We start from the raw sequence: 12,685 nt of genomic DNA, 5'->3' as shown, positions 1-12,685 counted from the left end.
TTATCCATTTCCTTTCTGTTCAATGCTTTCATTTTTCAATTCAATGTGTCCTATGATTGTAGACAAATAAGATCCTTTATACGTTTTCATTTAGACTATTTTCCAGGGAATGTTCTTTTTCTTCAGTGTTTTCCTAGTTTCTACCAATTCTCATTTGGTCTTTGTGTCTAATTTTCTGCTCTGAGTTCCTTTTCTTGTGTACGTGAGCCAGAGTGTTTGTGTGTGTTTGTGTGTGTGTGTGTGTGTGTGTGTGTGTGTATGTGTATCTAAAAAGGTTCTGTTTAGAATATTTAAGATATAGATAGTATTTTATATGTTTCCTACGTTTTTGATTGATTCTGAGGAGAATCTTTTCATCAGCTGAAATCTCTAAGTCTGTTTTTGTTTTTCTCTAATGTCACCTTAGAATAAATAAATGTCTGCTGTATGATTTTCCTTTCCAGCAGAGTAGGATTTATCTCTGAGAGAAATAGCAGATCTAGGTGGGAAGTGCTGAATCTTTAAGGAGCTTGGTCAATTTCTTTTGTCTAGATCTTTGTCTTGTGCAATTACTGTAGCAGATGTAAGGTTTTGGGGAAAGGCATGGTGTGTCTCCTGGTTCTGAGATTGTATTTCCTTCCAGTAGGACCTTTGACTTCTACTGGTTGCTTCATTCTTTCTCTTCAACACAAACATCCAAAGAACACTACCTTCATCTAGGTCTCACCGTGGCCCCGACAATTGTGCCTCACGAAGATTGTCATACTCTGGTCGTCTGCACTGCCGAACCCCTTCCTGGCCATTCCCCAGTCATCAGAGCTGTAGTCCACCAGGTCTCAGGCATGCTCTGAGTTTGTCCACATGCTCTTTTGTAGGGAATTTTACCTGGATTCCCTCCTGAGGATTCCCTCCCTGCTGGCCTCTCCTCTTTGTGTGCAGTCTTGTCTGATCCCTCTACTGTTGTGTGGCTCCCAGGCCTGGCTAAATACAAACTACCTGGAGTCCACAGTGTTCTGTGGCCACTGGTTGTTCGGGGGAGCTGTCCTGTGTGGAGTCATTGACTCTCTAGCTTAATCCCTAGCCCTCTGAAATAGGTGTTGAGAGATTCAGCTGCTGTCATCCAGGTGGACCTGTACTCTCTCATCATCCTTTTTGAAATACAGAGTTTAATAATACACAGAAATTGACAGAATTATATAACAGAACATTCCCCCCTCTTTGTCAGTCACGTTCCACAATTATCACCTTGTGGCTGAACTTGTTTCTCTACAATCCTACCCACTTATCTTTTCCGCTATTATTTAAAGTCAATCTCAGACATCATTCTTCATCTGTAATTTTATGTTCCCCTAAATGAGGACTGTTATTGAAAGTGTTATCATTATAACATTACAGTTAGTCATAAATTAATGTAAAATCTTTAATGTCATAAAATAGTGTTCAAATTTCTCATTGTTATTTTTTAATCGATTTTAGTTTTTTAAGAGCACTTTCAGGTTTACAGCAGAATTGAGCAGAAACTACAGAGTTCCCACATGCCCTTCCACCCACACATATATAATCCCCTACCCTCAACATCTCTCAACAGTGTCTCCGTGCTATTTTTAAGTTAGTTTCTTTTCTTGGGATCCAAATAAAACCACAAACTTAATCAGTAGGATATGCGTTTGTATCTCTTGCAAATATGTTTCCCCTCAGTTTCTGGCTTCCTTCCTTTCTCTCTCACTCCCGCTCTCTCTCGCGCGCGCGCGCTCTCTCTCTCTCACACTCAAGGTAGCTCTCTCCTGGTCTCTTGCCATCCTCTTTTTTTTTTTTCTAAATCATTAATTTGAAGAATTGAATAGCTTGCTCTGTAGCATTCCCGCCGTCTAACGTGTACAATTGGCTGTACTTTAACAAACTCTTCTGAGCTCCATACTTTCTCTTTGTTGGTAGAAATTAGAGCAGTGCTCTTACAGAAAGAAAATGCAAGGCACATACGCAATTTAAATTTTTCTAGTAGCTACACTGAAAACTAAGAAATATAAGCACACAAGAAAACAAACACCATCTTCTACACGGCTACCTAATGCTACACATTAAAGGAAACATAATTCCAGCAAAGTTTTAAAGTTGTATTCAATAGGAAAATATTCTGTATCTTCAGTTTTTAAAGTTACATTTAAATGAATTATAAATACAAAAAAGAATTTAAATAATTATAATTAAAATTCCTCAGTCCTACTAGCCATATCCTACGTATTCAATAGCCACGTGTGTCTAGTGGCCACTACTTTGAACCTGGCAACTATAGACACTTATCAGATTTATGTTTGAGATTTTGGAGAGACCACCTCAAAAGTGGTGTGTGCTGTCTGACCAGGAGGCACATCAAGTCCTGTGTGTTTCTTCTAATAATATTAGCAGCCCTTTAACTTCAAGGCCTAGAGCCACTAATTGGAGAAAAATGCTGCTATTCCATCATCATGTATTATTTACCTGGAAAACTTTTAGAAAGAGAAACTTCCCCTAAAAACTAAAAACTATTTAGTTACTTAGTGGTATAGTCTGTAGAGAAAACTTTAGCTTAATGAGCAGATCCCGTAGCATCCTCTGTGGTCACCGATTAGTTTATTCCTTTTCTCTCCCCTGTGCTAATATGAAATCAAGGTTTCAACCACACTGAAGTATTTCAATCCATTGCAATGTAGTCTTTACTGATACTCCAGTTATTCTCCTTCAGCAGTGAAAGTGACTTTAAGATGGCTCTTTCATCCTTTTGATGAGATCCTAATAATCTTTGAGGCCTTGCCTGATCTGATACCAGTATGATAAGGTGCTTATGTTCTCATCTCGAATATTTACTGCCTCTGACCTGGACTCAGTCATTTCTCTACGAATTTCGGGGGGTGAGGGGTTGTGCAAAATGTTATTGCCAGATTAAATTATGTATTCCAGCGATATTGATTGGAATTGGTTTATTTCTAGGCCTATCCAGTGGACAGAACTATGAAAAACACATTCAGATTTCTATGTATTCATACATTCACAATTCAAATTCAAAACTCAGGCTTTTTATTGAATGTCTTTCATCTGAATGTCTTTAATAATGGCATTTATGTTCTTAGGAACAATAGAAGTGATAGAAATACAGTATCCCCTTCACTCCCACATCATATGGACAAAAGAATAAAGAAATACAAGCAATGCCACTAACAACACCATTGAGGAAAGCAGTTTTTGGTTTTGTTATAGTCATGGGGTACACATACATTATTGTGTTTTAGTCTCTTGGGGTAGTTCTTATCCATACGGCGGTTCCACAAAAGGGATACGCAGGTTCATTTGTCACATGTGTTTTCAATGGCTAGAGGCAACATTTTAAAAATTCAATTTACTTTTATGATGATAAAAAAAATGAATGTGGTTTCCAACTCAAATCCAACCAAAGAAGGTATATTCAAGGATGGTCTAGCCTTGACTATAAGACCTGCAAATGTCTCAGAGGCCTGGGCAGTAATGGTTCAGGGACCCCTTGTCTCCACAGACACTGAAACCCATGGCCTGGTCGCCTCTTCCTGGCTGAGCTTGGGATGAAAGGACAAGTTCTAGGAGTCAGGTTTCAAATCAGCCTAACCGCAGCTTTTTGTGTCCAGTGGGGATTTAGGAGCCAAAAATTCTGAATAAAATGGGAATGAGCTGGAATAGAATCAGTTAAAATTCGGAATAAAATAGGATATCTGAATAAAACCCAGGACTTCCAACTCAGGTCTGCAACCATCTAGCCGAAAACCAAGACACAGGCTTCCCCCTGGCTGATGAGCGACATCACAGCCCCTCACACCGACCATTTACTTACAGGGACGATCGCGCGGTTGCAAGACGTGCGGTGTGAAGCCCCTCGTGATGCAGGGTTCAGGGGGCGCAGCCTCTGCCCTTTACCCCCGAGACGCAGGGTGACCCGACGAGGGGGTGGCACTGGCGCTGTCTCTGTGCCCTCGGCGGCCGAGCGAGGCCCTCCGATGTCCCGCGACGTGCAGAGCCGCTGGGGTCCAGCAGAGAAACCCCGGACAGGGCTCCCCCGCCTGTCCACGCCCGTGTGGACCCCGCCTTCCTGAGAAGCCGGTTTCCAGGACCCCGACTCTTGAGGAGACAGCAGAGTACGGGGTACGCGGGCCCGGGGTCAGCACCTGGCGCTTACAGCCTCCTTCCGAGGACGGCGAAGGTCCGGGTCCAGGAGCAGGACGGAGAGGGAGGCGGGAGCGGGAGAGCGCGTCCCCTCAGCGCGTCCACTCAGCGCGAGTTCGCTTTCCCGCAGCAGCGGGAAAAGTTCGGGCTGCGGGATAAAAGACCGTTGGGCGCGGCTTGAAAGAAAGGTCCCACCGAGACTCGAACTCGGATCGCTGGATTCAGAGTCCAGAGTGCTCACCATTACACCACGGAACCGCAGGCCGGCCCATTGCTCCCGCCTCGGAGCTCGGGACTTCCTGGGACTGCCCTGCCCTGGGACCCGAGGTGCAAAGCGTACAAATCCCGCCGGCTTCCGTCGGGAACAGATGCCTCTTGTTGGGAATCGGGTTCGAACCGCAGCGGCAGGGGCCCCTAAGTCGCTGGAACCCAGGCCACTCACGCCCTGTGGGTAGTTGCCTAACAGGAGTTTGCCTGCTCAACGCACAGTGAGACCAGATAAACCAAATCATTGGCGTTTGGAGGAGAGAAAAGTTTATTGCGGGACCCAGCAAGGATAAATGAAGCTGGTGCTTAAAAGGCCGGTGTTCCCTGATGGTATTCAGGGCAAAGTTTTCATAGGCAAAATTTGTGGGGAGGTCTTCAGAAATGTGTAATCCTCCTCTAGTGGTTGGTGGTGAGGCAACAGGGATCTCAGTCATTAGCCTTCTTGTTCCAGCCAGGCTGGGATCCACGTGTTTCTACTTGGCCTGAAGTTCCATCCTCCAGCTGGATGGGGGCCTTAGTTCCTCTAGAACTCAGAAATTTGTATCAGAGAGTCAAGTATATTCCTTGAGGAGGAATCAGGACCCTGCCTCATTGCGGCACTATTGATTCCCGACCGCCTTTTCTGTGTTTCTGCATTTCCTCACTCCTCTAACTAGTATTTAAATCTGCCTTTTGTAACTCAGGGAAGGCCTACGAGGCTGAAACCTTTCCCCTACAGACAAGTAATGGGGGACACAGAAAAGGCTTTTGTACATGGGAGGGCCCCACAGGGTCCTGCCCGGTTTCACTTCCCCACTTTTCTTTGATACTCTCGCATCTTAAAGGGAACAGGTGTTGGACAATAAGGGGAGTAACGTTTCAGATAGAGAGGTTACTCATAAACCCGGCAGATTAACTCGGTTTTAGGGGGAACTCAGTTTCAGGGTGTGGTTGGGTGTAATCCTATGATAATCCTATTATAGGATTTGGGCTTTGGTTGGGTGATTTGGTGGAAGGTGGGAGGAAGCCGGGTTTGCTGTATGTTGAATACTGTTAGCATGGGCAACTTTGTGATTGGAGTTAAGAAGTAACGGTCATTTCCTTATGAAAAGATGAGGATGTTTGAGATTTTGTAGGTTGCACAGTGACCTTGCTTTTGTCTGTGATCTGACAAAATTATGAGGTAGCCCTGTTTTACCTGATTTTATCAAGACCTCAGAAAAATCTTCTCTGAGGTTGATATCCTGTATCTGAGATTGTTTATTTACAACATGAGAACAAGTCAGGGTGTGAGTGTCAGGTCAGTCATTGTAGGGCATCGCAGGCTGGTATTTTTCTTTCTCACTGGAAATCCCTTAAAGAGAGGAAGGGAAAAGAGAGCACTGTGGTCTCTCAGGCTGTAGGTGCAAACCTGACTGGTTAACAGTGTGACTTGACTAAGTTTCTGGAATTTTCTGCAGCTCAATTTCTCACTTAAAATTGGGTCAATTAGTTCTTCCTCCATGGGTTGTCCTAGGTTTTAAATGAGATATGCAGATAAGGCATTGAGCCCAGTCCTTAGCTCACAGTAAATACTCAATACACATTAGCTTTTATCAGTCCATCACTGTCAGCATTTCTATCATCTGCTTTGTTCTTTTAAACAACTGCAGACCCTTTAGAGGTATGAATGGATTGTTATAAATGTTCTCCAATCGATGGACATGAAATTGGCTCCAATATTTATTTATACACATAATACTGCAGGGGACATCTATATATTTCTGTATCTTATGCAATCGTATCTCTGTAGACTATGGTGATCGGCTCTAGGAACCACATTGATACTAAAATCTGCAGATGCTCAAGTCCCTTATATAAAGTGATGTAGTATTTGCATGTAACCTATGCACGTCCTCCTGCATACTTCAGATCATCTCTAGGTTATTCAAATACCTAACACAATGTAAATTCTATGCAAATACACCCGACAAATTTAAGTTTTGCTTTTGGAACGTTCTGGTAACTTTTATCTGAATATTTTTAATCCATGATTCATTGAATTTTTGGATATGCAACCCACAGAGAGGGCCAACTGTTTCTCCATCATCACTTATGTAAGTATTTCCCTAGTATATATTCCTGTAGAGGAAATTGCTCAGTTTAGAAATATATTTGTACATACATATCTAATTTTGCTAATCCCTGTCCTATTTCCTTGAAAAGATGCTTTACCAATTCATATTCCCAATCAATTATGAGCATATCTTCTCCACCCTCTTGCCAACACTGAATAGCCTCTGCGCCTACCATTTATTTTTGTCAACAATTAACTCCTTATTGAGAGATTTCTTCAAGTGAGTTCACAATCATTGGCTTAACTGACATCCTGGAAAAGGTGAAATCATATGCTTTTTCTCTATTCTAGTTCATGACTGCTCTGTTCTTTCAGATCATCTGAGCCAAGTGCAGTGCAGACCTATCACTCATGCTGGGAAATGCTGCTGGCTGCTGGGTTTGATCATTGTTCTGAATTTTGAGGGTGAGGGACTGATTGACAGAAGAGATTTGAGGTTGGATTTACTTGACTTCCTTTGACAGGGAGCCCAGGCTTCAGTAAAATGAGAGATCACTCACCATGACGAGTGAGGTCTCCAAGACTCGGCTTGAGCAGAAGAAAAATTGGAAAACAGAGACATACAAGTTTAAATTTTCATTAGAATAGGACTTTAAAGATAGATCTTTAATTTTAGCCAAAATAAGAGGAAAAATTGCATTCAGAGTACTTTGTTTGGGGGAATCTGGAGCCATTGATCTCCTTGAGTTCCTTCATCTATGCTGGTAACTGGTGCTCAGCATAAAACCTTGCCTGGTCAGCTCAGGAGAACAAGGAGCATTAAAAAAATCTGCCACAGATAACAGAGATAGATGATGGATTCTTGGATAATGTTATGTGGAGTTAAGTATTGCACTCTTTATTCTTTAGCAGCTAGGTTCATGACATTAAAGAAACATTCCTCTGATACCTGAAATGCCCTTTACGATGTCCTTCACATCACAAGAGCTTGGAAACAGTCATATAAAGGTGAGCATAAGATTTTTACTGTGATTCTTTGATTTGTTTTTTGCTTTGCAGCGATTAGCATACAGGTTTCTGGTAATTAAAAATTAGGAGAGTAGAGATAAGCCTCTGAAGTAGTTACTTACTGCTGCATATTAACAGATTACAAGAACAGTGGTTTAAAACAATGTGGATATATCTCACAATTCTGTAGATAGAAGTCTAGAAGGATGTGGCTGGGTTCCCTGCTCACAGGATTGTCCTCCCCACTGAATAGGGCTGATGTTGACCATGTCCTGGTTCTGATCATCTCTCATGGGGTGCTGCCCTGCTGGTCTCATGCTCCTCTGGGATCCTCTTTGTTATCCTGACTTCTATCAGTCATGATTTCTTTCAGCTCACCTGAAAGAAAGGTAGCTTAGAGAAAGCCCAGAACTCTGGTCCCCAGAAATGATCTCTGCCACCTCTTTTTCCAAGAGGAGAAAAAAAAAAAAATAACAGGTCTTCACAGAGAAATGATCCCCCTGAGGGCTGAGATCCCCTAGAGGGGGAAACCTAAAGGACAATAGAGGCACTAAAAGCCCAGATGGGGGGATCCAGGTCCCTTTGTGTCCCACCTCAGGAAGGCACTCCTCCTGGAAAAAGGGACCTTTCCTACTGACAGGTCACCTTGGGCAAGGGACTTGCTCTGTTCAACTGAATCATTCTTATTGCCACTAGGACTTTTGTTCTTTCAGATCATCTGAGCCAAGCGCAGTGCAGACTTACCACTCATGCTCGGCAAATGCTGCTGTTCCAGGCTGTTTCTTTAATGTATAGGCCTTTCCCTTGCATGAGAATCTCCTTGGAATTTTTGCCTAAAAGTAGTTTCTTGGACCTTACCCCCAGAGATTTTTAACAGGCACCACAGTGACTGTGATGTAGGTGGGTAGCTAGTGCCCAGGGATGGGAACCCTGTCTGCTGCGTCATACTGCATTTACTCAGCCAAGGTTAATGCTACTTTCTCTATTACATTATACGTCTTTCTCTGTTACACATGAGATCAATATGCTCGACTGTAATGAAATCACCATGTAAAGCAAAGGGTACCTGGTGGAGTTGGTATTTGCATCTTGGACTGCTTTTCCTCTGTCTGTGCTTTAATTGTCTCAGCACAGACCCAGGATAGGATCTGACTGGAACTAGACTGGTTGGGACTAGAAGACTGGTAAAACATTAGTTATTCCTGGAAACTGTTATTTATCCACCTGACATTTAGTAATATTTTATCTGGCAGGATTCTTTTTTTTTTTTTTTAACCTGGCAGGCTTTTGAGGAGGCACCAAGGAGACTGGATGAACAAGGCAGACAAGTGCCTTCTCTCAGGAGGACTATCTTCTAGCACAGGAGCCAGACATTTGACAAGGAATGGCATAAATACTATTTAACTGTATCTGTGATAAACTTTGTTTGTATTCATATATTCCTTTGTCCCATTGTGTCAGCCAGGATAGAAAACTGACGGAGTATAAATAATAGGACTAAGGAACTGTGATAAAAGAATTGCCCCAGAAAAGGTCTTTCAGATATTTTTGTTTGAAAAGTAGAAATACTGATGTTTGATCCAATGTCCCCCGAAATTCAGCTGCGAGTTTCTAAGGGGTATGTCGGGTGCTTTGGACAGGGAAGCTTTGATCAAGGCTTTTGTGGTGGTTTTGCTGCCAGTAAGTGGTTTAGGAGCTTGGGAAAATCTTCTGATGGGTTTTCTCATCAGTAAGATAAGGTTGTTATACAGATTCTCCAAGGTCCCTTCCTGCTCAGTTTTTCCAGAGTGCATGAGGGACTGAGATTCATGTTAAATGTGTCCTGAGAAATGCAGGCAAGACCTGACCTTGGTCCCTTGTCTGTGTATCTCCTACAGGAGCCTGAGCTGAGCCTACACGCTGAAAACACAGAACTTGAGGGGAGGAGATGAAAGGAAGAAAATCAGCAGGTTTGGAGACAGAATAATTCAAAGAAGGGCAAGGTACTGGTGGAGGAAGGTGGTTGCCAGAGGAGGTGAGAATAATGACAACCTAAGCTCATAAAAATCAAGGGAAAGTGAGGGATGCACAGAGCATCATCCAACTCTGAAGGAGCAGCCTGAGTGGAGCAGGGAGGACTGGGAGGGTAACGTACTCCACAGTGACTTGTGCACCTGCCAGGGAAAGCCACAGGCTGGGCCAGGGATGGTTTATACTGCTGGGAAGCACCAATTCCAAGAGAAGGAGGAGGTGCCATGAGGCTCTGCCCTGGACCCCCAACCTCGAGCTTGGAGCTGCCCTCACAGTGGATGCCTTCCAAGTAAGTGTGGGCTTAGAGGGATAAATGATGTTTCGAGAAGGGTTGGAGATGTCCATTTTTGCTTTAAACAGTTCTGCACTATGGCCAGAAGGGGCCAGGGTAGGAAGACCTTAGATCTGAAGCAGAGATAGTAATGGTATCTTCTGCATTTACAGTCTGAAAGGCTTTGTACACAATATGTCTTAAATATTTGTTGAGTGCTTCTTTTTTCTTAAGCTGTGTTAAATTTCTTATGTTGAACTTGGGAGTTCAAATATCGATAAGATTTCTCTGAGGAAATAAAAGCAGTGAGAAGAACACAAGTGGATACTTTCAACAAAATGTGGTGGCTCTTTGCAGTTGGGTGTTGTGGCAGCCAAGAGGATGGGAGGGTAGGCTGAGGACACTTCTTCCTGGTGACAGAGTGAACCATCGAGAAGAATCCCTGAGGACAATCCTGTCTTCTGAGACACCACGATGAGTGTCATAGGGCAAGGATAGTGTAGGGCAGCCTCGCCTCCAAGGAAGGGGATTGCTACATCCTGGGAAAAAGCAGAGGAGCATCCCTGACAAGACACTGGAACAGGAATATAGTAAAGATAATTGGGAAGTTGCAACCAGTTTTATTCAAACAGTGAATTATCATTGCTGAGAACCTCCTTAGCGCTTGACTCAGTGCCAGGAGTCATGAATGCAGGGATGAACAAAATATCTCAACTTTCACAGAGCTCTCAGCCCAGTAATCAGAAGTGGTGAGAAGTGTAGTGGTGATGGCTTCACTGGAGAAAGTGGCTGATGCTGCCTAGGGATGATCACACTCGTGGTGCCGGTCCCCCTTCTTTTTTTCCCAAAAGCTGGGTGACCTGTCCTGGGCCAGAAACCCTGGTTTCTCAGACAGATTTCAGCCTCTAGTGGTGCATTATTTAGAAAAAAAGAAAAGGAAAGGAAAAGAAAGAAAGAAAGAAGAAAAAGAGGAAGCCAGGTGATATAACAGAAACATCTGTCATCCCTGGGCTGGGAGAGGCAGTCACCTGGCCACACAGGTCTCTCTGAATTCAAAATCTCTGTGGTGTTTCTGCAGTGAAGGACTAACATAGTCCACTCCCGTCCAAGTGGAAATCAGGGAATGGGACCGTTTTCAAAGAAAATGTTCCCAGTTGGTTGACTAGGGCCTTAATCCTCATTAAACCTTGCTGGTCCTCAACTCACAGTCTGGCACTTGAAAGGAATGCAACAGTTTTTTCCAAAGTGACTTAGAAGGGGAGCAGGGAGGTTTATCTTCCAGGAAAATGCCCCAGAAACGCCCTCCAAGAACTTACCTAAACTCCTGATTATACTAACCTAGTGTGTTATTAACCATTAATTGTCAGAGGAGGCTGAGAACGCCGTCCCCAACTACCACAAATTACGCAGTGTTTCCCACATTTGAGGAAGTGACAGGGGTCAGCACACCTGGAGTGCAACAGATAAGCTTCATGCTGGGAAAACTGCCATCCTGATCATGTATTAGTACCCCACTAGCACAAAACACTGATAATAGGGGAAATTCTGTTAGGGAGAAGAGAGCATATGTGAAACTGTGCACTATCTGCTCAATTTATCTGTAAACCTAAAACTGTTCTAAGAAATCGTGTTTATTAATTTTTTAAGTAAGGATGCAGCACCCTAAAATCTTGGTGTCAGTGGCATCCTGTAATTGCTAGTTAATGCTGAGTTTTTGGGTGCACCAACCTGGGAGTCTGACCAGTTGGTGATTCTCAGCCTCCACTAGCCTGGCAGTTCCCCTACAATCCAGATGTCTGATCAAGTAGGTCAAGGTGCCCTCTTCGCTCCAGAAGGTGCAGAGGGACCAGTGGCATCTGGTGAGACCCCGAGAATCCATCGAGCCGGGCCGAACTCCGTCAATACCCTGGGCAACTGAGCTTCCACAGCCACCAAACACACCACCACAGGAGCAAAGCAAGTGAGGACAAGAACTATGAGCCACAGGAGGAGGTCGCTGCCTGAAGCAAAAAAGCACCTCAGGAGGGAGGCTTGGTGAATTGGGGGAGACTCAGAAGCAGGAAATGAGTGGAAGTAAGACCAGAACGTTCCCTGCTGGGCTTGAAGCACAAGTCTTCCAATCAGCAGTCCTAGGCTCATAGGCTCCTGTTGCGCTCAGAGCCAGCGGAGGGAACCTGCTCCCCAAACCCTGCCTCCTCGGCTGGAAGCTCCTTCGGACCCGCAGGCCATGAACACACCGGGTCTTGACGGGGCACATTGGGGCCCTGACACGAGCGAGCGGCACAGGACGCCCCATGGCGGGGCCCGGGGCCCACGGCCCTGGCCGCCTGCTCCCCGCCGCGCCGGAGCCCCCGCAGGTGCCGACCCCGCCTCTCGGGCTGAAGTCCCCCATGTGCCACCTCCCCTGCGCTCCGCCGGCGCGCTGCACCCTCCGCAGAAAGGGAGGCTGTGAAAGGCTTTCCAAACGGGCAGCTCTTGGAAACATTCAAACTGGCAACTCAAGCCTTTAAACGTCCCGAGGGTGGAAACGTCTAGAGGCCCGTCCGGCACCGCACGGAGCTCCACACCCGGTACCGAGCCAGGCCTTCAGTCTTGGGAACGCGGGAGGCCGGAGAGGGGAGACCTGGAAAGCTGAAGAGGAGAAAGAATCCAGGGAGGAAAGAGCCCAGAAGAAACGCTGTCACCTGATTTTCCCCGACGTCCCCCCGCGGGGCGGGCGCGGCCAGGCTGCTGGCGGGGCGCCGCGTAGGGGCCTCTGGGGTTCGAACACGACTCCCAACAGAGAGAGGAATCTGTCCCCAGGGGAAGCCGGCAGGGCTTGCACCCTTTGCACGTCGGGTGCCAGGGCAGGGCAATCCCAGGAGGCCCCGAGGGCTGTTCTGAGGGTAGTCAGAGCTCTCAGCGCAGCGGGAAGAGGACAGTTGAAAACAAGAGGAAAGAGACACTTT

General features: G+C 45.2%; 1 non-coding gene across 1 annotated transcript; it reads right to left on the bottom strand.

Moving 5' to 3' along the window:
- Positions 1 to 4,332: 4,332 nt before the first annotated feature.
- On the bottom strand, positions 4,333 to 4,404 carry TRNAQ-CUG (transfer RNA glutamine (anticodon CUG)). Its single transcript has one exon. It is a non-coding gene; the product is annotated as a tRNA-Gln (tRNA).
- Between the last annotated feature and the right edge of the window lie 8,281 nt (positions 4,405 to 12,685).

This window comes from Camelus dromedarius, chromosome 9 (assembly GCF_036321535.1).
Source record: "Camelus dromedarius isolate mCamDro1 chromosome 9, mCamDro1.pat, whole genome shotgun sequence".
Lineage (NCBI taxonomy): Eukaryota > Metazoa > Chordata > Mammalia > Artiodactyla > Camelidae > Camelus > Camelus dromedarius.
Note: the sequence above shows the minus strand (reverse complement) of the source record. Positions and strands in the feature narration are given on the sequence as shown.